The 23,698-nt window shown below is 47.0% G+C and overlaps 1 protein-coding gene across 2 annotated transcripts in view; it reads left to right on the plus strand.

Moving 5' to 3' along the window:
• TMC7 (transmembrane channel like 7) overlaps nucleotides 1–23,698 on the plus strand; it is a 261,682-nt gene that overhangs the window by 51,980 nt on the left and 186,004 nt on the right. The gene's annotated exons all lie outside the window — the stretch shown is intronic.

Genomic DNA, 23,698 nt, shown 5'->3' on the forward strand with positions numbered 1-23,698 from the left:
TTCTTATGAGAGGTGATAGATACATCCCACCATGTGGTTTAAGGCAGAAACTGTTGAAACTGGCTCATGAAGGTCACTTAGGGCAAACACTCACGCAACGCAGGCTCAAGGCAGACTTTTGGTGGACAGCCATGGATGCACAGGTAGCGTCCTGGGTAGAAAATTGCACTGCTTGTAGAGATGGCGAAAAGAGACTCAAAATTGCTTCAGGTTCTACGTTGGTTCACATTGTCACTCCTGATCAACCATGGCATAGTGTGTGTCTTGCAAAAACAACAGTTGATGGACAGAATGCAGAACAATGTCATACATTCACCCCAGTACAGAGATCTGGGCCTAAGTCCATCGTTTTTTTTGCTCACCATGCCACCCCAGTTTAGACCTGGCCATATGCAAATCAGTCTTGACCCTGTGACTCATGGGAACAATCCAGCCCGAATTGCCAAGCCAGGTCCTCCCTGGACCGGAAACAAGCATCCTAGGATCTGTTTCTGGGTTTCACCCCTCTTCAGCCAGGATAGCTTGATTCCAGTGGCATGGAGAGCACGGGACTCGCGTCTGAGCATACCCGCCCCACTCGGGATGACAAATGCAAAAACAACAGTTGATGGACAGAATGCAGAACAATGTCATACATTCACCCCAGTACAGAGATCAGGGCCTAAATCCATTGTTTTTTTGCTCACCCGAGTGGGATGGGTATGCTCAGACGTGAGTCCCGTGCTTTCCATGCCACGGGAATCAAGGTATCCTGGCTGAAGAGGGGTGAAACCCCGAAACCGGTCCTTGGATGCTTGTTTCCAGTCCAGGGAGGACTTGGCCTGGCAGTTCGGGCTGGACTGTTCCCATTGGGCACAGGGTCAAGACTGATTTGCATATGGCTGAGTCCAAACTGGAATGGCATGGTGAGCAAAAAAACGATGGATTTAGGCCCAGATCTCTGTACTGGGGTGAATGTATGACATTGTTCTGCATTCTGTCCATCAATAGTTCTTTTTGCATAGTGTGTGTCTTGACTTCATCGGACCTATGGATGAACTGCCGGTCACTCAACGGTTTGCAATTGTAGTTGTTGATGTTTTTTCTAAATGGCTTATAGTGGAATTTGTTAAAGGTATCATCACTGATCACACCATACAATTTCTTAAAGATACTTTTCTTGATGAAGGTTATCCCTCCGTACTCATCACAGATAATGGCACTCAGCTTATCTCACATAAAATGCGTTTGTTTTTATCTGGTTGTGGAGTTATTCACCATCGCACTTCTCTGTATAACCCACAGGCGAATGGTGTGTGTGAGAGAGCAAACAAAGTAGTTAAGGGAATTATTTAAATTACGTGTTTCTGGTGGTTTTGCCAATGAAATGGTTCAAGAAATGGTGTGGGCATACCGAACCACTGCTCACAAACAAGATGGTAAGTCTCCCTTCGAGCTCATGCGGGGCAGACGTCCTGGCACTAAGCTTGCACCCTCTTGGATAAGACTGTGTTGTCAAGGGTGCTCATCCAGAGACCTATGCCTATACCTCTAACTCAATTTCTGTGGGTGATCTGGTTAAAGTTAAACCGGGGAGAGTGACCAAAGGTCTTTACCAATTCAGAGGTCCGTACTTGGTTAAACAAACTTATCCCCATTATGTTGTGTTAGATAATGATGAGGTGGAACCTTCACAGGGTAGCATTATACCGCAAGTCTACATCCTCCAGTGACACCACTCAGTTTGTAAAGAGTTCTCAGTCCAATAGTGGATACATGCTATCTACCCCGGAGGTTATTACTCGTTCTCCAGCTGTAATGTGTCGCAGGGAGGAAGGTGGTGGTGATGCCTCTTATCCCACTGATGTGCAGGATCAGGTTGCTCACAGTAATGTTTCTTCTCATCAATCCTCACAGACCTCCGGTCTATTTGAATTATTATTTATGCTAATGTATCAGATGTGGGATTTCCAATGTTAATTGATTTGTTTCAACTCCAAAGGGAGAAGATTTGTTGTAAACATGTTCTTTCCTTTCAATATGGTTACCAACCTTTATTAATCTTTAGCCCTTCCTTTGTGTTCGTCCCTTACTGTTCCTTTAGAATACTTGTAGTTTTCCAAATGTCTCTAAAACAAGCTGCATTCCAGACTTGTCAGTTGGTGTCTGGTCAGCTGGTGAGGTGTACGCTTTGTCTGTGCTCTACCAATAAACTTTCTACTTACTTTGAAGAGGCTCCAGCATTGTGTCTACAGTTGCTTACATCAAGATGCAGGGGCTCTAAGAAGGGGCAAAAACACAACAAAACCTGGTTAGCAGGTAAATGGTCTTTTAAAGACCTGTGAAGTACTCGGGTGCTGCTGCAAGAAGACGGACACTAGCCCACAGCAGCTCAAAAAGTGTTTGTGTGTGTGCGCCCGGAAAGCTGTCTCACCCAGGCTGACACACACGACGGGGGGTGGGTGGGGTGGTGCTGAAGCCCATTGAGCCCAATGGGAGTTGCGCACTTGACACCGGGTGTGAAAGGCATTCACCTCATGCTAGCACCGTGGCGGGTACCTACTTCTGTTAATAGTTTTATGGCTCGAGGTCCTGACCAAATCAGCCATTCTGATTGTATAATAGAATTAATTGTCCAAACTAGTGTACGACAGCGATTGAAACATATGTGGTTATCCGGCGTACAAATGAGCCAGCTGAGCCTCTCAAGGGCAAGCTATTGATAGAGTCCACAAAGCAGTGCTGTGTCTGTTGTTTTCTGTTCAGCGTGGGCCTGCTCTGCCTTATAAACCAACAAAGGCATAATTCGCCGTTTGTCAGATTCGGAAAGAAAGAGTTCAACTTACTGTAAGGCGTCGCTTTTGTTACCTCCTAAGGGTCAGGGCTGGCTTTAGTGCTGGTGGCGCCCTGTGCATATTTATTTTTGGTGCCCCCACACCCTATGACTGCCTTCTTGGATTCCCTCACTACCACCAGACAAAAGTGCCCCTCATCTCTCTAATCATAAGTTATTGCTAAACACAGCACCCCCCATGAGGCCAGCGTCCCCTACACAGGTCAGCGCCCAGTGCGGCTGCATCAGTCGCACTGCCCTAAAGCCGGCCTGCTAAGGGGTTATTAGGGTGACTAGATTTTGAAAACCAAAAACCGGGACATTTCCCAATAATAGGAAAAGGACTATAACTTTAAACCAACCAAAGGGCACAATAGCACTCACCAACATAGGAATAAACACAACAAGGCACTAAGAAAATAAATAAGTTGCAGCTTTTAACCCCTTCAGCGCGGCGCGGATTACCGCGCTGTGCTGAAGGTTCTATTGCACGGGCGGGGCCATGACGGAGCGGTTCCGTCATACGCACAGCGCAGCCGATGCGCCTGACGGAACCGCTCCGTCATGCGCATCGAAAGGGTTAAAGCCAGGATAATATCGGTTAATTAAATCGCTTTCTGTTAAGGGTTCATAACTAGCCCTAATTTTGAACACACAAAAGTGTGCATCCCGTTGTTTTCAGTTGGCCCTTTCTAAAAACCGGGACGTGAACCAAATTTGCCGAAATCTGCTGGTGTGAAACTTGGACTGCCCGGCAAATCCAGGGCAGCTGGCCACCCTACCTAAGAGTGTGAGGCAGAAGGGGAAAGACCTCGTCTTTCCAACAGTTGCATCCCCCTTTGGAATGATTTGCACGAGGAACTGAGAATCCTTCATAAAATTCGTTCCTGTTAGAGAGGCCATGAAAACCTTGTTTCAAGGACCTTGTTTCACTGCTCATTGCAGTGGTGTGCAGACACATTTTTATTTTTAACTTCAACAATAAATGGATTTATTTCTACAGCACTGATGTCATAGAAGGAATGGAATTGCAGCCATATTTATGGCACCATAGTCCTAAAATATAAATCTATATTATGGCTTATTTGTTTACCCTCATTTGTACATAGCTGTTATCCTGCTTTCCACTCCCTAGTCTTCTGTGGTGGTGATCCTCTCCTCAACAAATGACTGTTGTGAGCCTGTGATTCGCCACTTTTTATGTTCTCCTAACGATGATGATCATTTCCCGCTCCATCCAACAGTCTTAAATCTCTCGGTGCCCTAAAGCGACTTTGTTGGTCTATTGAAGAGGGAGCCTTGAAAATCAAGGTTAGCCTCCTCCTTAACTCAGAAGCTAAGAGTGAGTGTTGGGACATTGGCAATCTGGGTCTCCTCATCAAAGACAGACCTTCTCTCTCTGTTTCATTATCACTTTGCTTTATAACAGCCTTGTGTTACGCCTATCACCTCCTATGTGTGTGATGTGCTTGCCTTTCATTTCTAGAGCTGCGTTCCCTAATTTAAGCCCCCCAGAGGCACAGCAGAGACAAGAAAATGTATATGTCCACATCACAGATAGGACCAACGTACAATTCAAGTATACGATACCGAGTTGAAAGAAAGAAATTCTATAATGTTCGCAAAGTATATTTAACTTACAGCAAAGTAGGAACTGTATCCATTTTAGCAATTATCGTAGTAATGATATTGATATATTTTTAATGTAGCATTGCTATTACAGTTATGTTGTTTTGAAGGGCGTTCGCAAAGGTACATTTTTACTCTTTGAACAGCAGTTAATTTATTGGCATGTGTGCCCTGCACTTGAATCAGTAAAATGCTGGTCACCACCGTTTCAGGAGCAAGTGCTTAACTCGTTGAGCTGTGACTCTGCCTTTCATTATTAACTACACTGTCAGAAAGACCAGCTGTAGTGGCCCAGCTTCAGCAATGGTCATTGTAGCACTTTTTCTACCAGCAGTCCTTGGTGTACTGTTACCACTGTTTGTCGTAGTGGTTGAACTGTACTGATCCCTGTGGCAGTATTTTGTGGTAGTGACGTCTTTCAGTCCAGAATATAGTACTTGTAGCGAAATTGCTAATATTGATAGGTTTAGGAATAGTTGTAGTAGGATCAGTAGCAGTCGTACCAGTTTTTACACTAGAGAGCGCAATCAGTAACATTAATAGTACTGCTAGTATCAATGTTTCTTTATTTGTAAACCAGAGATATGCATAAAAGCAAAGTTAAAAATACAGTGCATATCACCAATTCATCAATCACAGAATATCAAAACCAAAATAAAATACATAGGATTATACGCGCATTTAAAATTCAATAAACATGCTTCTCGTAGAGTAAAAGACACTCAAATGATGGACGGAATGCAGAACAAATCAAACATTCACCCCTAGTCAACGGACCTGGGTTAAATCAATCGCTCCAATGTGTGTCTTTTCCTTTCTCGTAGAGTAGACGGCCAATTAAAAATAACAATCAACCGTATGGCAAACCACCTCACTGCTTAACAATTGTAGGTACTGAAAAGCAACCCTACAATTGAAAACCTGCAAGGAGCCATCACATGGGCAATCTTCCAAAGGAAGGGTGTTGCTGAAACTCAAGGAGAAAGTTCAAAGATGGTGGACCTTTCCAGCCCTGATTGAAAAAGAAACAAGATTTCCCACCTGCCCATGGTAAATAAGACTCCAAACCATCAATTTCTTATAGACTAAATTAGTTCTTCACAGTAGTTTTTCGTCATCCAGTGTTCTCCCTTTGGACACGCCTACTCTTCATGAAGATGACATTCCCTTCCTTTGTATCCTCTTTATGAATTAGAAGAGTCAATTGAAATAACTCTGGGCAGCCAAGGTCTTTTAAGGTTGTAGCAACATAAGCAATCTTTGGGACGATTAAGCCCTTTTCTTGAGATAGATAATCCTTAATGATGGCCCTGTTCAGAGCTGCCCCAAGGTTAGTCCACACCGAAAGTCATAATAAGACCAGGGTGAATTTAAAAGCATCTTCCAAATAGGGAAAACCTAGCTCTCTGTGACAAACGCTAGTGGTTTTAGAAGGACGAACAGTAGTAGAATCAATAGCAATGATGTCATTAGTATTCCTAGTAGGAATAGTATTCCTAGTAGGAATCGTAACAGTTGGCTAATAAAACATGACGCAAAGCTGACCGAGTGCCATGCAGTATTATTAATTGTAGTAACTGGTATAATGTGCCTGGTTTGTCAGTAATGTCTGCAGCTCTGCGGGGAGGAAACCAATATTTAGTGGAGGGTGGGCAGGTTCTCAGGTGATCTACATCTGGCACTGCTGCCCTCACACTGATGTATAAGTGTATTCTGTATGTAAACCTGAACCTTTGCTGCTGCACTGGATGTGTAGACTGCATTTCCTGTCCTTTGTGAATTAAATCCGTGGATTTTGAAAGAGTCAGACCAACTAAAGAAAAAATAACACATAAGAAGGTAAACATAAGGTGGATGGAAAAAGTATTTGATCGGGCAGAAGTTATAATATTAAAAATACGGAACAACATTTTCCCTTGAAAGCCCACCTCCCACTGCAAACGACAAATCTTTCTTGCTAAAAATTGTCATCAAAGATCCCAGTTGATATCCTACAAAATGTGTTAGGAGCACCCTATTGACAGATCATATGACTGAGAGCAAAATATGTGGCTGCACCCTGGAAATCAGAGTGCAGTGAGAGTTGGCTAAGTACCCTGACACTTTTTTACGGACCTCTGTGTGCCAGTCTAAACGGTCCCAAAGTTTCCATTTTCGCATGCTAACTTGCCAGTCAGAGGCACTTATGCAATTTAAGACTTCCTTTAGGCCACTGGCTTGTCTTACAGGTGACCTTGTTTGAAGCTTCAGGGCTAGTCAGACTGAAATATGTCATTCTCTGGGGAACAATGGCTGTGCTGGGTTTCACTCCTCTCTTGTGCTGAGGCACGCACACTATGAAATTCCTTAAGCACGGTGTCATTGTTTCCATGGTCTTAGACAACATAGCCTTATGTGCTACTTTGAATGGTTTCAAATGAGAATTTCTTAAGGATGCGCAAACATGTCTGGCTAACTTCAGTTTGAGCGACGGCATTTTGCCCTTTCACAACAGGCACCTCCACACACAAAGTACTTTCCTTAAGTGCGAGAGACTACTTTTGTCAATGCATGCTTTGTAAGATAAAAAAAATATTTTTGTTGTTGGACATTTTTTTTCCAGACTGCGCGACAGCTTTCCAACAATAAAGTTTTGCAAAAACTGCAACAAAACAAAATCGTATTGACAAAGCCAAAAGGCTAGCAGACAACTCTCAACCTATTGGTTTTGCCAGTCCTTGATAATATTTTGTTCCTTGGGACCCTAATTGGATAGCATACCATATACGTATACCTGCGAGCCATGCGGCTTGTGGTGACTGGGGCCCTAGGCCCACATGCTGTATAAAAGATGGTACAGACACATCATGTAGGGTACTGTAACTGGCCCAGGGCACATGCGCCCGGCCCCTTTTTTTGATAGGGTCACCTGACTGGTGACGCCTGTGGTGGGTGGGTGAATAGTGTGGGTTACATACTCAGTGGAACACTAGAACGTATCCAGCCAGATACTATATCCCTCCCAAACTTTAATTAAAAAAACAGTCTAACCTGGAACAAAATAAATAAACAACAATAGCACCAAATGAGTCTCTTCAGGCTGTCAGCCAGGCAGCTCTGGAGCTTCGGACCGCACAGTCAGGATGCCTTCATCTGCCTTGGCGATGTTCTTTAGACCGGCCTGGTCTCGCGGTGTTGAAGTCTATGTATAGAGTTTCAGTGCTGGTGCATCTGGAGCTGAGGTGGAATCCACTCTGGAGGGTCGCTCAGGCCTCGGTGGATGACAGAACTTGCAGCTGTTGGAGACTATCTCTGTGAGTGAGGCCTTCCTTTGGAGGTGGCGTGCTCGATGACCTTCTTTACCCCTGACTGTTGAGCGACGTCCGACTTGCCTCTCTCGCCTGGACTCCTCTCTCACTAGAGCCTCTTGGAGGGCTTTCCTGCTGGCTTCCATGGGACCGTGTGGACCGTGCGGGGCTTTGTATGAGCTGTGCGAAGGTATCACTGAGGAACTGCCAACGGACTCACGGGCAAGTCGCTCATGTAGCCTCCGATGGTGGTGTCTCCGTCTGGGCATCCTCGCCATCCGGACTCGGTTTCTGCGCCTTCATCTGACGCTCTTGTGGGTGACAAGTCTTCAACCGTGACCTCCATGCTTCCCGCACCTGATGTGGAGCTGCGGCCGACGCATCTCTCCTACTCAGACTCCCTTCGCACAGGAACTCTGTCGAGGCCCTTGTCCCCTGCACTGCCACGTGACCGCGTTGGCTGTTCGGGCCTTTGCGTAGGCTGTACTTAGGGGTCGCTGCAGAACTTCCAACTGGGCCACGGCCAAGTCTTGTGTAGTCCCCAAGGGCGGATCTTCCAATGGCTGAGTGTGCTCGACTTCGGCGGGCTGTAGGTTGACAGGGGTGCACAGAAGGTTCCTGGGTAGTTCACCTCGTTGAACTTCGATTGTCTGGAGCGTGTGTGGATTCACTCTGGTGGTGCGATGCTCCTTGGTGATGATGCACCTGGATGGTGCTAACAGAACAGTGGTTTTCTTCAGTGGCCAAACAGGCGGCGATCTTTTGTCGGGGTGACCTTAGGGAGTGAGGCGGACTTGAGGGACTTCGTGGCTCCGCTCCGTTGTATTCAGGCAGGTGCACTGTGAGGTGTGGTGCTATCGATACCAAGCAGCAGGTGACAGGATGGTCGAACTGCGAAGCTGTCTCCAGTGACGTCTCTGCACCCCGGTGGCTGGCTCGTGCTGATGAACACCTTCCTCAGTGTTGGTGTGAGTCCTTTGTCCTGTCGCTCTTCTCCGTTCTATCTTGCGTGCCTGTGGTGGTTGTCTGTCCGGTGGCGTCATGCCACTGTTTTTTCCTCCTTTGCAGAGTGGCGTCGTGCCACGCTCTTCTCCTGCTTCCGACCAGGCTTTCACGTGGATGTGGCGTCCCGCCACCTGTCTCATGTTTGCTCCACATGGACATCTCAGTGGTCGTGTCACTCTTGTGACGGTCTTTTCCTTTTCTTTTTTGGGCCTGTTGCAGGCCTGTCCTGTTGTTAGGACTTGCTTGTTCCTCTTGGGGACTTTCATGGGCGCCATCCCCTCCTCAGGGGTTTTGCGGTGATCCGAGTCTCCTCGCTCATGGGTGTCGTGCTTGCGCCTCGTCATTGCGGCTGCTTCTTTCTTTCTTCCGGTGCGCTTGTCCAGACTGGTCACTTTGCGTGACGGGCTTCTTGACTGCTGTGCGCTGTGACGTCCGGTCACAGGCTGTCTGTGGTCGTAGCACAAGTTGCGGTGGCGGCTTGCCACGTGGAGTGTGTGACTCTCCTCTTGCCTGTTTTGGGTCTCTTGCGACTCCGTCGTGAGGCAGTGTGAGGGAGAACACTCTGCTGTCTTTGGTCCGGTGCGGGCCTTTGCCTTTGCTGGTTCGTGCGGCGTTCAGCATTACTTCTCTGTGTGGAGAGGTCTCTCTGTCTCCTGGGCGTTTGTCCGTGCTGACTGCTTCTGGGTCATGCGTCTCGCACCTCGGACTTCGCGCGCTTGGTCCTCTTTCTTGGCGCTTGCCGTGCATGTTTTCTTGCGGTGGGATCTGTTCACCACTGAGGGTAGGTAGCGCAATCTTCTTGCTTAGGCGCTAACCGGTTACTGGGGGTTTGAGCGTGCCGTACCCAGTGGTCCTTGTGGCATACTCGCTGTGTAGCGGGACTTGCGCTCTTCAGCTGTGCCGCTTGGGTGTAGCTGGACTCCTGGCAGCTATGCAATTGGGGCAGCTGTAAGCTTCTTGTGGCTGTCTGAAGGGTTCCTGGTTCTTTTCCCCTTTTGGGCAAACGGACAGTTAACAGTGGGTGGTGGATCTCCGTTGGCCAGCCTCTGGCTTGTGGCAGTGGAACTTGCTGGCTTTAACCATCGCTGCTGAAATGTTATTACCTTCTGGGGGACACGGCAACAGTCTTGACGTTGTGGGCTATGCACTACTAATGTGGGAGCTGACGGACGATATTGGCTCAAACAACTTGTGTGTCGGGCTCATTACTGGCTCACTCCCAGTGCCAGGCTGCTTTAATTTATGAATACGTGTTCACTTTGATGGGTCTCAATTGTAGGAGTAATTTACTTGTTTTCCAGGCCAGGGCTGACACACAGTAGTACAGGTCACCAACAGGTGGCGCTGCAATCTCTTATCCCTGGACGTCTCTCCCACACCGGTACCGGGGCTCTGGCGGGGGTGAAAATTTGTTGGTGCAGCGCCTCGTATCAGATGAGTTGCAGGGCCTTGGCCTCACCATGCTCTGTGAGGGACATTTGGGCACTCTTTGTTTGTGACGGAGGCCTCTTGGGTCTAAAAACGGCAGAAGACTCTTCCAGGCTAATAGGGGCTTTATTAAGTTGTGGCCAACGCCTCGCGAGCCGTGTTCACTTGCGCCAGTCTGCCTTTATTTCCAGCGGGCGTGGAGATGCAGGTATGAGGATGTTGCCCAACCTCGCTGAATCTCCTATTTCTTGTGGTGCCCTAGACGGTTAACTGCTAGTGGGCTGTTTGCAGGACTGCTCTTTGCAGGTCTGCCATGTATTCTTCCAGTGTGGTGAGCAGCAGGCGGGTGTGGGAGCTTTCGGGTCAGTTTGTTGGAGCGGCTTCTTCACCTCCTGGTCCGTGCAATGAAGCGGCAGTCGCAATGTGGTCAGGAGGCAGCTAGGTGGCGCTGCATGTGTTTCCTTTATCATTCCCCATGGCCGCAGTCTCTGCTGAATTACCGGCCGCGTGCTGGCTCAGTCTGCAGGCTGAAGTTTGCCTTGCAGGTGCGGGTGAACTCTCATAGCCCCTGGGTGTCACTGCAGTTCACTTGCCTGCCATGCTTCTCTTCCCTGCCGCCTGAAGTCGTGGGCAGTACTGTGGTGGCATATCGCGTTGGCCCAGACGTTTTCTGGCAGTCAGAGGGCCACACGCCGATCTCTAGACCGGGCTGAGTGCACGCTGAAGGTGGGGGGGGGAGGGGCAGTGGGAGATATGTCTGTGGGTGTCCGTCCATTGAAGGAAGTCAGTGCCAGCCGACACCTCGCACGCAAGAGGCTTAGGCAAGCGGTGCTGCCACTTCACCTAGAGGCCACAGTAGCCTTCCCAGCACAGCAGGCCATGCCAGCACTCATAGGCGCTGTCATCATCGCTGCCTGGGAGTCTTACTCCTGCTCTTGGACTGACCACGCGCCTCTCGTGGTGAGGATCAGAGCACTATATTCATGGCACAACTGCCGCTTGTCTTTATTGTCCGCAGCAGCTTCCTGGGGATACTAGAAATGTCGGAGCAGGGGAGGGGGTACGTCTTGGAGCGGTCACATTACTTCTAGGCCAGACGCACTGTCTTGAGGCAGGGCACTGTGCTCCGCTACCGGCACCGCCTTCACGCTACCGGAGGTTTCTCGCCCAGGCCTCATCACATCTTCCATGGCACAATTGGTGGAAGGTTTCTGATATGTAGGAGCTGCTCTGGCATGCAGGGTGCCGTCCATATCGTTGGGGAGGGTGCTCCTCCTTTCTTTCGGCACAGGGTGCAGCTTACTGTTGCAGCATCACGCGGGGAACATAGCAATGTGTGGGCGTGTCGTACTTCTAGGGGTCGTTGTGCGCCTACACTTCATCAGTGTCCCGCTGACAGTACTTTACTGGCTCATTCGCGCTCCTCATCAGCTCTTTCAGCTTCTCAGTAGGTGGATGGCAGTTGGGCATCCGACTGTAGGAGCTGAACAGTCTCTTTTCTTCCACTACAGGGTCGGTCAGGACGGCGGGCGGCTGCAGGGCACCAACAACGGACGCCGTTGGATTCGCTGTTTGGGGCCCTGATGCCCTGTCCTGCCTCATGCTGGTGCATGCTGGCAGCAGGTGTGGGTGTGCCGCATACTCTGGCTCCTCTTCCCACGACGATCATGAGAGCGGCTGCCAGCAAGCACACCGGGTCAGACCCCCTCGTCGCCAATGTGGTGACTGGGGCCCTAGGCCCACATGCTGAATAAAAGATGGTACAGACACATCGTGTAGAGTACTGTAACTGGTCCAGGCCACGTGCGCCCGGCCTCTTTTATTGACAGGGTCACCTGACTGGTGACGCCTGTGATGGGTGGGTGAATAGTATGGGTTACATCCTCAGTTGAACACTAGAACGTATCCAGCCGGATACTACACGGCTGTTCTTGTAAAAATCCCTGTTTGTAACAAGAGTAGAGCTATGACTTGTGAGTACAGAGACCAAGGCTTTAAAAGCATGTGGTGTCAGATTAATGATATTTAGATAAGTGCATTTTGTTGCAGGGGTTCTCTTCTCCTAGAGGATCTAATCTTTCTCCACCCAGTCGGAATGAAGCCTCTGCTTACTTATGTAACCTGTTAACAAACGCTTCAGTTCCTCAGCCACCTTCTTGCTTAAATTTGTACTCCTTCGATTTAGGCAGGCGCAGCCGGCACAGGTAAGAGCGGTAGGGCGGGGGAGTTGATGGACGACGGGATAGGTAAAATGAAATAAAATAATTTATAAAATCACTTCCCTGTGCAAGCCGCGCCTGGATTTAGGACCATGTGAGTTTAAACATCACATACGCTGGACCCTACAATCCCACAATTACAAATCTTGGCTCTCCCTCTCCCGCTTCAGTTGCTGAGGTGGGTTTTACGACCAGGAGACGGGAGAGGAGGAGTTTTCGGAAACAAGAATGTCACATACCCACCAGGGCATTAGTGTGATGTTTAATGCAGATACTTATAACAAGTTACCTGAGGTGGTGGTGTGCCCATATCTGAAATATTTTCTATGGGTGGCAACATGAGTTTGTGTCCTATTAAACAGTGTACATACGATAATGGCCTAAAAAAAATATTATGCTCAATTTGCATGTAACTTTGTTTCTTCTTCCCTTATGGATTTCATTTCTTCCTCATCATGAGAGCCCATCTCTTTCCCCCCCCCCCCCCACCACGTTTGGTATAGCGGCAGTCTTATTCCACATATTCACTCCTGCATGTTTGATTTTTACCCTTACACAGACACTTCTCCCACATGTCAACTTAAATCGTCCTTTTCTCTACTCTTAACATCCCTTTAGCTCTTCAGTTTTCTACATCTCTTCCTCTAGCCTCACTCCTCCTTTGCCATATTGCCGCTCATCAAACACTCCGTGTATTCTAATTTAATGTATTATTTTCATCTCTTGCTAGAGCGCGTCTTTTGCTTTCCAAACCTTTCCCCTTTATCGCACCCATTACTCCAGCGCTCTGCACAGTTAATTATTTCTCACCTTAACCCACATCTTTCCTGATTCTTTCCCAGCTCCTTTATTTGTTAGTCTCTTTTGCTCATATAGTCCCTCTTCTCTCTTTTCCCACTCACAGCCATAATTATTATCTTCCTGTTTTTCCACATCTATTTAATTAGTATGCGTCAGTGTCCCTCGCCTCTCATCTATATCTTTTTTTTACCACTTGTCTCTCTGCATCACCTTGACCGGTCCTCCCCTCTCGCTAGCATCTTTTCAGTTGCCCCCACTCTTACTTCACATGACTTTCTTTCCATGGCCCTTTCGCCACTCACTGCTTCCTATCAGCCATCTTCTCATACCTTCCCCTTTCCCTGTTCTTTCATGTGTAATTTTTGCCACATATTATTCTCTCCAAAGTCTACCACGTGTTTTCAGTTTTCGACCTACTTCACACCGCTATTCCGTTTATATCCTGACCCAGTTCAAACACTACCACCCAATACCCTGCCTTTCATCCTGTCTCTGCCACTTCCGTACTTTAAATCCTCCTTCACATTCTCACACTTCTTTTTAATTTTATGTCCAGCTGTTGGTGAGTTGGAAGCAGAGTGATATTTTTTGAGCGGGCATTGCTTTAGTAGTGTCTTGTCAGGGCTACAATCCCAGATGTTTTCTTGTTTCTGAAAGCTTGTGGTTGCGAATAGTCTTGACAGAACTCTGATAGATTGTATAAATGGCACCCAGGCCTCGGGAGAAGCCAATGGTAATGGAGAGAAGGCGTAATTAATTATAAACCCACACAAAAGGATGCATGATTAACTGTGCAGAGATAAAATGTAGAAAACTGTGCAGTGCTGTCCAGCCTCTAACAAAGACTGCGTTGTTAAACCGTAAATTACGAGGGCGATGCAGTGCTATCCAAATCTTTTCACAAAACTCATTTGTTCTTGGAATGACGAATGACATTCATGAATACATACCCCATAACACATACAGGGACACACCACTGAGTTGCCAGTGTAAAATGTGTGATCTCAAAGTATTTTACATTGGCTGCTCCACTATTTATATTTAGGTCGAGCCTAGAACCAGCGCGCATGCGCTGCTCTACAAGCCTTATTGTAGAGGAGTAGGTAATAGAAGCCCTGCCCACTCTCCGCCCATATTTGCCATTGGCTTGTGTTATTGTCTGTCCTAAATGCTGGCTTCTGATTCGTCCATAGACTTGTTAGTCCCTCCTTAGTACCGCTGCCTCTTCATTTGTCGCCTCCCATGGCGACTGGCCCCTTTACTTTGGTTGTTACATAGTACGTCGTATTTAGACTGTGAGCACTATTTTATTTCTTTAACGAGGTTCTCCTACTGCAGGCACGCCATATTTATTCGCCTTTTTTACTCCCCCTGCCTTCCAGTCCTCATCTTGCCGTACCTTCTCTTCCCCACGCCCGCCCTCCTGTAGTCTGTGCCTTTCCGACCCCCAACCCCTGCCTGCTTGCCCTCCCGTTCTCCGTGCTTTCTGGCCCCCCAAACACCTGCCCGCCTGCCCTCTCGTCCGTACCTTCTACCCCCTCCCGCCCTTCCTTTGTCAGTGCCTTCTAAACAACCCCGCTCGCTCTCCTGTTGTCTGTGCCTTCTAAATCCGGTTGTCCCTTCTCACCCCCACCTCCCTTTGTCCGTACCTTCTCGCCCTCCCTCCAGTTGTCCGGGATTCCTACCATTTGCAGTGCAATAGGTCTCGCGTAAATACGAGACCTATTGCATTGCAAATGCTTGTATTGTTTACTTGGCTCAGGTTTTCAGGCGGCCCCACCGAAGCCTGAGAAGAGTATGGATGTTGAACTTACATTTAAACAAACGGGACATATAGTGTAAATCGATGCCCACAGTTCAGACAGTTCATGACGGGATACACTGAACAAAATGAAATTGTCCAAAATACAGTGGGTCCGATTCGAAAAGCCCCCATCGCCTGTAAATGTATAAATAGTGCTGAAATTGGCTCAACTTACACCTGCGGGGTATATACAACAGGATAACTAGCAGCTGTAAATTCTTGTACTACTGAGTTATTGTATGCCAGGGCTTTATACAACTATTCTGCAGGTAGCTCCTTGAAGGGAGTGGACGGGAACCTTGTGAATGTCAACAAACTTGTGAGTTTGAAGGCATTCACAAATTCCTCTCTGAGAATTCTAAACAAAAGCAAAAATAGGTGTATAGTTTCAGAGCGCTTAAATATTCAGTCTCCTTTGAACTGTTCAGCTCATACAGATGCGCTACTACTAGCCGTGCTGGAAAATTTAGGGCAGTAATGGAAACTTATTCACTTAGGCATGTGACAGAGGCCCACCAGGAATCCAAGCCATCATCCACAGACGGGGAAACGTGCAAAGCAATGCTGCCTCGCAGCTTCAGTCCCTCTCCCTGACTGACCGCTAGATCAAAAAGCATTTGCAATGCAATAGGGCTCGCATTTACACAAGTTTGAGCTATAAGCATTGGAAATGACAGTGCCTTTTATTAATGTTTTGGTTTTTAAAACCTAAATAAAAGGAATTGTCATTTTCAATGCATTATGTTAAACTCGTGTAAATGCGAGACCTCTTGCACTGCAAATGCTTGTTATGTCTTTTACACCCCCTAGTACAACAGTTGAAGTTCAGACAGAAGGCTACCGAAAATAGTTATGGTGTATTTTATTCAAAGCGAAGGCACTACGATTGCTTATTGATTTTGTCAAAGGAACCAGAGCAGTGCATTGCTTGTGCTTAACAACACAAGCTTATTAGCCTTGCAGTGCATTCAGACATAAATTGCAGATGGCCTATTACTCAACGTAAAATATGAATTGATTTATAATTTGTTGTACATCCCTTAATACAGGACTCAAAAGCCAGATGCTGTACAGGTGTTTCGGTCCACCGGGACGCAACTTGGGCAGTAATGAGACATTTCTCTCACCTCGAACGCAGAGTTCCATCACTTGTAACTCCTGTTTTCCCACCTCTGCTTCATGCTGTGAATCCTTCCTGGGCTTCTCTTCTGTGCTCTCAGTCTTGTCCAGTTTCAATACGGCACCATTCTGTGCTTCAACTCCTCATGAGACTGAAAATAGATGGTTTGTTCCTCTCCGTCAATCATGCCCATTACAGCCACTGTTAACACAACTGTCCCAGTCCATAAGACCACTCTGTTTTCTGTTTGACAATTTCTGCTTCGTCCTGCTTACTGCATCCCTTTTTTCCCTATGTAAGGATCCTGAGAATGTCGTACAATGTGTTGCGATATGGCACATTTTGGTCGATGTGTTCATTGCCTTCTGATGCTACTAATTTTTGTCTATTTTTTGCTCTGCAGTGTTTCTTGCTCTTAGGATTTTGGATTCTTGCTGCTCTGTGCTTAGGGTTAGTTGAGTACCCGTTTTGCTTAAAATTGACTATTCACTACCTACTGGAACATCTCGACTGTCTTTGCCTACTGTGGAGTTTCTGTGCCTTTTAGTGCTTCCCTTTTGTTCTGGAACCATTCTTGGAGGCGTCAGATGCTTCAAAGTGGCACTCCTTGATGTAAAATGACAGTGTCTGCAGAAAGGAGTCCCCTTTACCTCTGACAAGTGAGGTGGGTGAAATATGTGTGACCGTACAATCCATCTGTATTTACTCAGTGACAATAAAGTAGTTCAAAACCTTTGCCAGCTGATTCTTCAGCTGTGAATATTCCCAGGTGTTAGTCTGAAACTACAGTTTTTTCGTAGCACTTCTGAGCTGGGATCCTGGCTCAACCTCAATGCTGGAAACTGTATCCTGGTGATATAACTGGAGCCGTAAAAATGCCCATCTCGGCACCCTGATGTCCGTTCTAATTTTTACAAACTTCCTGAAGCTGATCTGGTGCTTTCCTTTCTCCAGAGGATTTTCATTCACAAAAAATGACTAAAACAGTCAGTTTTACCTCTGTCAAAAAATCTGGGTTTAAGCCTTGTCACACCTGGGACAGTCAAATGTCAATGACAGAGACCCGGAGGACTGTTTGTGCTGCCTTGTGCTGCCTTGTGTAACGTCACATCACAACTCCTGCTCTAGTTCCAGCTGTCATAGCATGCTTTCAAGAGCAATAAAGTTAAAATAAGTGAAACTCTTTGTGACCCATGCCAAAGAAGACGATGGTCTCCTGGTGGTGCTTTCAAACCACAGGAATTCTTGTGGGTTTCTGCCTGGGATACTTCCTGCAGGTTTTACTCAGGTGCCAACTGTCCCTCCGATATATCTTCCTTATGTCCCAGGTCCAATCAACGCTGTTCCTACTCCTGGACCCTTGCAGGCAGTGCAGTGCCCTGGTCTGTGTTGGCACTTATGTCTATTCCAGTGCCTTGGCTCCACCTTTGCCACTTTCACCGGTACCAAACATGCTTACATGTCCTGTCAAGACTTATCACTCCAGAAGAGAGAGACCGGGATGAGTTGAAGAGCAACTCTGTGTCCTGGAATCTTGGCAAGCCTATCTGCAAGAGTAATTAATACATTATTGGCACAGATTCATACAACCCTCAAGGGGATGATCTATTTCACATGCACCTTTTCCCTCCTTCCTCATCTAACACAGCTGAGTAGTTAGCATTACAAAAATGCTTGTCAATTGGACACTTAACAGAAACGAAAATGCACCCTTCCCATTGTTTTGTTACCACAGAGAGGTCCTCATTCTACACAATGGTCAGAAATGCGGCTGAAGTTCTGTCACCACCCTTGCCTTCAGTGATATCATTCAGTATTTTAGGAGATTCTCCCGTTCTCTGCATGGCCAGCACAACCTCTCCTTCCCTTTTAATGATGCCTTCATGAAGGCCATTAAGGAGGGGTGAACCAAGCTTTCTTTAACACCCGCTTAGCACCGGTCTTAGGCTAAAATACACCAATCAGCCTGAGGACGTCTGCCTTTTCTAGATCTCCTGCCACCTCTGAGAGTTTGGTTGTCCAAGCTTCTTAATGTGTTAAACAGATCCCACGGTCATTTCCATCACACTTTCCTGACAGAGAGTCCGAAAAACTAGAAGTCATCAGAAAGAAGACCTTTTCTGCTGATAGTCTGACCTTCTATTAAATGCCTCCTTGCTTTCTTGCTCATTATACTCCTACCTTAACGGGACATGCCAGCACTGGTGCATCCAAATCTCCTAGATCACCGCAAAGAGCATTAAACGGAGGTCATCAAAGATGGACAGGAAGGGTCCAAACATATAATTAAAACAGGACTTGCCACATCATATTCCATGGGCAGAGCAGCGGGGTCATCCATTACATTATGCCGCCATGCTTTGCTGAGATTCACATGATTTTCTGGTGATGTTCAGGCGTCCCTGATGGATATCCTGTTTGATGGCCAGCAGCAATTTGGGTAAAAATGCAGATGCCACTTTGGAGTGATTTAAGACTGGACCAGCAATTGCAAGATCACAATGACTAAAATCTCCTCAAAGAATTATGCTCCTCTTGGAAATTCTACAGGTTCTACAGAGGCTTCCAGTGCAGGCATTGTCTGAGGGCACAAGTTCTGCAGGAACAACAGCACAATCCTTTGGCTTGCCACTACAAAGGCAGAGTGAAAGGACGAGGGGACACACTTTCCTCAACATAATCTTTCTCTTCCCCAGCACCCCGACCTTTATCATGTCCTTTGAGGAGCATGCCTGCCCTGTGGTAGGCTGGATTTCCCTCTTTCAACCAGTTTAGGAGGGCATACCATCAGACCAATGGGCCCTTCATACTCCTTATATTTCCATGGGACCCATTCCATGTCCCTCCATGACACACAGGCATTTCCATCACAGTACTATAAGGACATGCCTCATTTTGTATTTTTCCGACTGATGCTGTTGGTATTTCAACTCTGACAATCCATGGAGTCTTGTTAACCAGACCTCCGTTCCAGTGCCCTGAGCCTAAAGTGTATGTCAAATTGGCTGTACCCAATTGGATGTCTAACCATGTAAGTCCCTGGTAAATGGCACTCTGGGCTTGCAGGACTGATTGTGCCACCCTAGACGTCCCCCAAGTAAAACAAGTATCCCAGTCTGCCCCTGCAGACTGATAGAGCAGTCGTGCACTGCTAGCCTGACTTTGCCATTTAAAGCAATGGCAAAGCCACCACTTGTGAACATGTGTGTAATTCACTCCTCTTGCAGGCCTACCGAGCCCTAAATCCCCTGGTGCAACATAGGACATAAGACAGAACATGTTCTTTACATGCCATGGCAGTAAAACAAGCAAAACCACTGTTTTACTGTGGAAAGACTGTCGCCCAAGTGGCGAGTACAGGGTTACACACCGACTTCCTCAGCTGTGATCCAGAACTATGGACCAAAATGGGCACTCCAAAATATCAAACTACTTGTTACATTAAGCCCAACTTGTATCTCAAGTCAAAATTAATGTAACTAGTTGCAGTAGGAAGCTTCAGCAAAGCTGCCATTTTGTTGCCTTTAAAACTTCGGTTCCTTCCCAGGCACACATGGAGTCTGTTCCACAAGACCTGTTTCTGCCCTCCTGGAGAGACGTGCTAATTACTCTCAGAAAAGAGAGCAATGGGGGATTGCAGGCCAAGGAGGTCTCACCCCACTCCTGCAAGAAGCCACTTTGGTGTTGGCCTCCTAAGGCAGGCTTCAAAGGTAACGCCGCTCTGGAAGGGAAATGCGTTACCCCATTGAGTTGGGCTGCCCCATTGTTGAGGTAGACGGGCTGGATGGGAGGCTGAGAGGAAACCTGGTGCCAAAGCGGTTTCCCCACGGGTGTGTAGCCCTGAGGTAGCCAAAACCGGGCTGGGTTAGGGAGGTCTGTAATCCAGGAGAGGAGACTCTCCATCTTGGGAGTGAGCAGAATGGTGCATGCTTGGATAGCCAGATGCCACCCTCCACAGTAAATGGTCCCCAGATTGGAGACAACCTGATAGCCTATTAGCTACCAACCACATCTGGCTCTGAGGGCACTTTTCAAGCATAAAGAGGGCCCTCCTGGCACCCAGACCTCGGATCTCGACCAACTCAGAAGAAGCACTGAAAAATGACTGCCCTGCTGCACCAAGGGACCAGCAAAGAGAGACTGCACCAACGAGAACTGCACCTGCTCTACCTGGTAACTAGCGAATAGAGAAACCTGTGTCTTCCATGTTCTGATCAGGGCGAAACAGTCTCCGGAGCCAGTCAAGCGAAGAGAACTCCAAGGGCCAGCTGTCTGGCCTACTGTTAGCAGCACAGGGACACAACCACTGCCACTGTGCAGCACCGAGGACCAAGATCCGGAGCGAGTTTCACCCCAGTTCACTGAGCCCGTGAGTGCTATCTGAGAGTTGCTAGGACCCTCAGAAGGAAAGTTATCGACCTAGGAGGGAATGTCCTGTGACCGCGACAACTGGTGACTGGTAGTCCAGTGGTGACTGGACTTCGCCCACACCTTAGAGGACTTTTTGGGACATCGACCCTGCAATCAGGACCCCCCTCACCATCTCCGTGGACCGAGGAATATCTGCTGGAAGACTCCTATCAACAGCATCCTCAGAGCATCTTCAGCATCCTTCATCCCTTACATTAGGACCTCTTCATAGGAATCTGTTGCTACGCGGATAAAGTACCTGGAATAGCTGAAAGGCTGCTTGTTCTGTGAATGTAACTGTTCTTGAGGACCTTGCTGGTGCCACTGACTAGCTTGCTGCAGGTACTTCTAACCAACAATATTGACACTTACCTAAGTTTTCTTTGAAAACGTTTACAAGTGTCCAGTTTGTTGATATTGCCAAGTCTTGTTAGCGGTTGAGTGAAATTACATTGATTTATTATTGCTTGTAAAATCTATATCGCCGGAACCCTCTGGTGGATCTTTTTCATTCTGGTGTCTAAATTCTTATAAAATGCAATCTATTTTTATGAATTGATATCCGATTTCTTGAATGTCGCGTCTATTTCTTCTGCAGTGGTTTCGGTGTTGTTTAAATGTTTATTACTTGTTCCTCTGTGCAAGCCTTGCTGCTCAGTGCCACAGCTACCCAGGATTGAGTTAAGGGTTTGATGGACTAAACCAAAGAGTCCTAAAGGACATCACACCGTATAATGCACCCCATTTCCTCACAAGGACCATCTGTATATTCTGCCGCAGGAGGTGTCAGCGTTGCTGCAGAAGGAGTTGTGGATTTGGTACCAGAGAAGGAGATTGGGCATGGGTGCTACTTTTGTTACTTTGTTTCCCAAGGACGCCGGCGGTTTGCATCCGATCCTGGAACTCAGAATTCTTAATTTTCTCCTTTGCAAGGACAAAGTAACAATGCTATCCATGGCTCAGGTTTTGGTTGCACTGGAAGAGGAAGACTCAGTGCTGTCCCTCAACATGCAGTAAGAAGTTTTTAACATAACTGTCCAGCAGGCACAAGTACCTGCGTTTTGTGGTGGCACTATGAATTATGGTTCTTCCTCTCGGACTAACATCTGCCCTTCAAGTCTTCAAAAAGCTGAACCTGGTGGCTGTGGCACAGCTAGACAAGTCAGGGATCGTGGTATACCTATACCTGGATGCCTGGCTTCTCACAGCCAGTTCACCACAGATGGTATCTCACCACTTGTAAGCAATGGTGTCTTTGCTGCACCAGTTGAGGTTTTCCAACAATGAGCCCAAGACTCACCTCGAGCCTTCACAGCAGCTGCTGGCCATAGGGGCAGCACCGGACACATCATGCTGTGGCCTCCGTCTCCTTAAAGGATCAGAGGAATTCAGATTAGAAATTGGATGTATTGGGAGGGGGCTCAGTTTAGTCCTGCAGGTCTTAATTCTGCTTCCTCCTGGTTACATACACATGCTGGAACATGAGGACTTTGCAATGGTACCTCCACAGGAAGTGATTCCAGCATGGGGAGATATCAAGGACACCATTGTAATCTCCCAGGAAGAAGAAGTGAAGTTAGCTTGGTGGAGGAGCACCTGTCACAGGAGATGTCCTTTTACCCTCCTCCAGCCCTGGTCACAATGGTAATGTATCCATCCACCCTCGGGTGTAGTGCTCATCTGAGGGAGTTTGAGACTAGGAGCCTGTGGTCTCTTGAGGTGCGGGTTCTTCACATTAACCTGCTCTAAGGGCAGTTTGGCTAGTTCTCAAGGCTTTCCACCTCTTGCGGATAGTCTGTCCTGTTCTTGAGGAACAATAGGACTGCACTGGGGTATATCAATAAGTAGGGAGGAGTAGGGTTGCATCATCTCTGTAAAGAAGCACGTGGTCTCTAGATCTGGATGCTTCAATTTGAAATCGGTCGTGAATCATACCATTTGGCAGGTGTACTGAACACCAGGGTTGACTGTGAGTTTGCATCATCTTACCAACCCACGATTGGCACCTCCAATGTAAGGTAGTCCAATACATATTTACCTTGTGGGGCATCCCTCAGGTAGGCCTCTTTGCAATCCGCAAGAACTCTGATTGGGCAATTTCTGTGCCCTCCAGTATCCATGGTAAAGAGACATGGGTTATGTGTTTCGGGTGCAGTGGAATTTTCCTCTTCTCTGTGTTTCATCCCACACTCCCATGAATCCTTTGGTTCCAAGGAAAATTCATCCGGACCAAGCAAAAGTCATTCTTTTCTGCTCTAGACTGTCTGAGAAGGGTGTGGTGCACAGACCTCTTGCACGTATGTTTTCTCTCGCTCAGTTTTCCACTCACAGACAACCTTCTCCCTCAGTCAGGAGGGCAAGTGCGACACCCCTCTACCGAAGGCTCTACCTTTAATCTTGGAGATTGAGGGCGACATCTGAATGCCTTCCAATTGCCTCAAGAGGCAGTTCCTCGATCTTTACTAGAGGTCCCTCTTGAGTCAGATATAAATGCTTGAAATGTCAATATCAAAGCTGAGGTGGTGTGGCTTCAATATATAAATTTGCACATACAGTCTTGATACTGTAAAGCCTTGTGATCCTTTTTCCATTGGATAAATAATTGCATCAAAACTGTTTTATAATGAAGAGTCAAGATTGCCACTTTAAATAAATGTCTTGATGGTGATGGAAATAGCTCATGACACTAGGAAATGAGTGTCTAAACATTTATATTCTCATAGAACTTTTTTTTTTTTTTTTTTAGCCGTTTGTATACATGTTCAGCAAAAAATGCAGTCACTCAAAGTGAAAGCATCCAATGGCTAAAGTTGGCTCAGTCCATTGACCTATACTTTGTGCCCTGTTGGTATGGAGAATAATCTGAGTGCCATTTTCACAGCCCACTGACGAAAGGGTGCTGCCGGGGGCCCTAATATATCTAAGTATTTTTATTATGATTTCTTTTCGAATAAATGAGGCTGGTAAGACAGCTTAGGATGTCTTTCGGACAGGCCTAAAAGGGATGCTGACGGCATACCTTTCCTTACTTGGATAACTGTCCCCAGAGTTGCTGAAACTCAGAATTGTACATCTCTTTGGAATGTGAATGTTATAAGAACTTTTTGTTCACATTCCCTTTGAATCAAGACATAAGAAATTGACTTCTATATTGCAACCATAAATCACCTTTTGACTCCGTTA

Source organism: Triturus cristatus, chromosome 10 (assembly GCF_964204655.1).
Source record: "Triturus cristatus chromosome 10, aTriCri1.1, whole genome shotgun sequence".
Classification (NCBI taxonomy): Eukaryota; Metazoa; Chordata; class Amphibia; order Caudata; family Salamandridae; genus Triturus; species Triturus cristatus.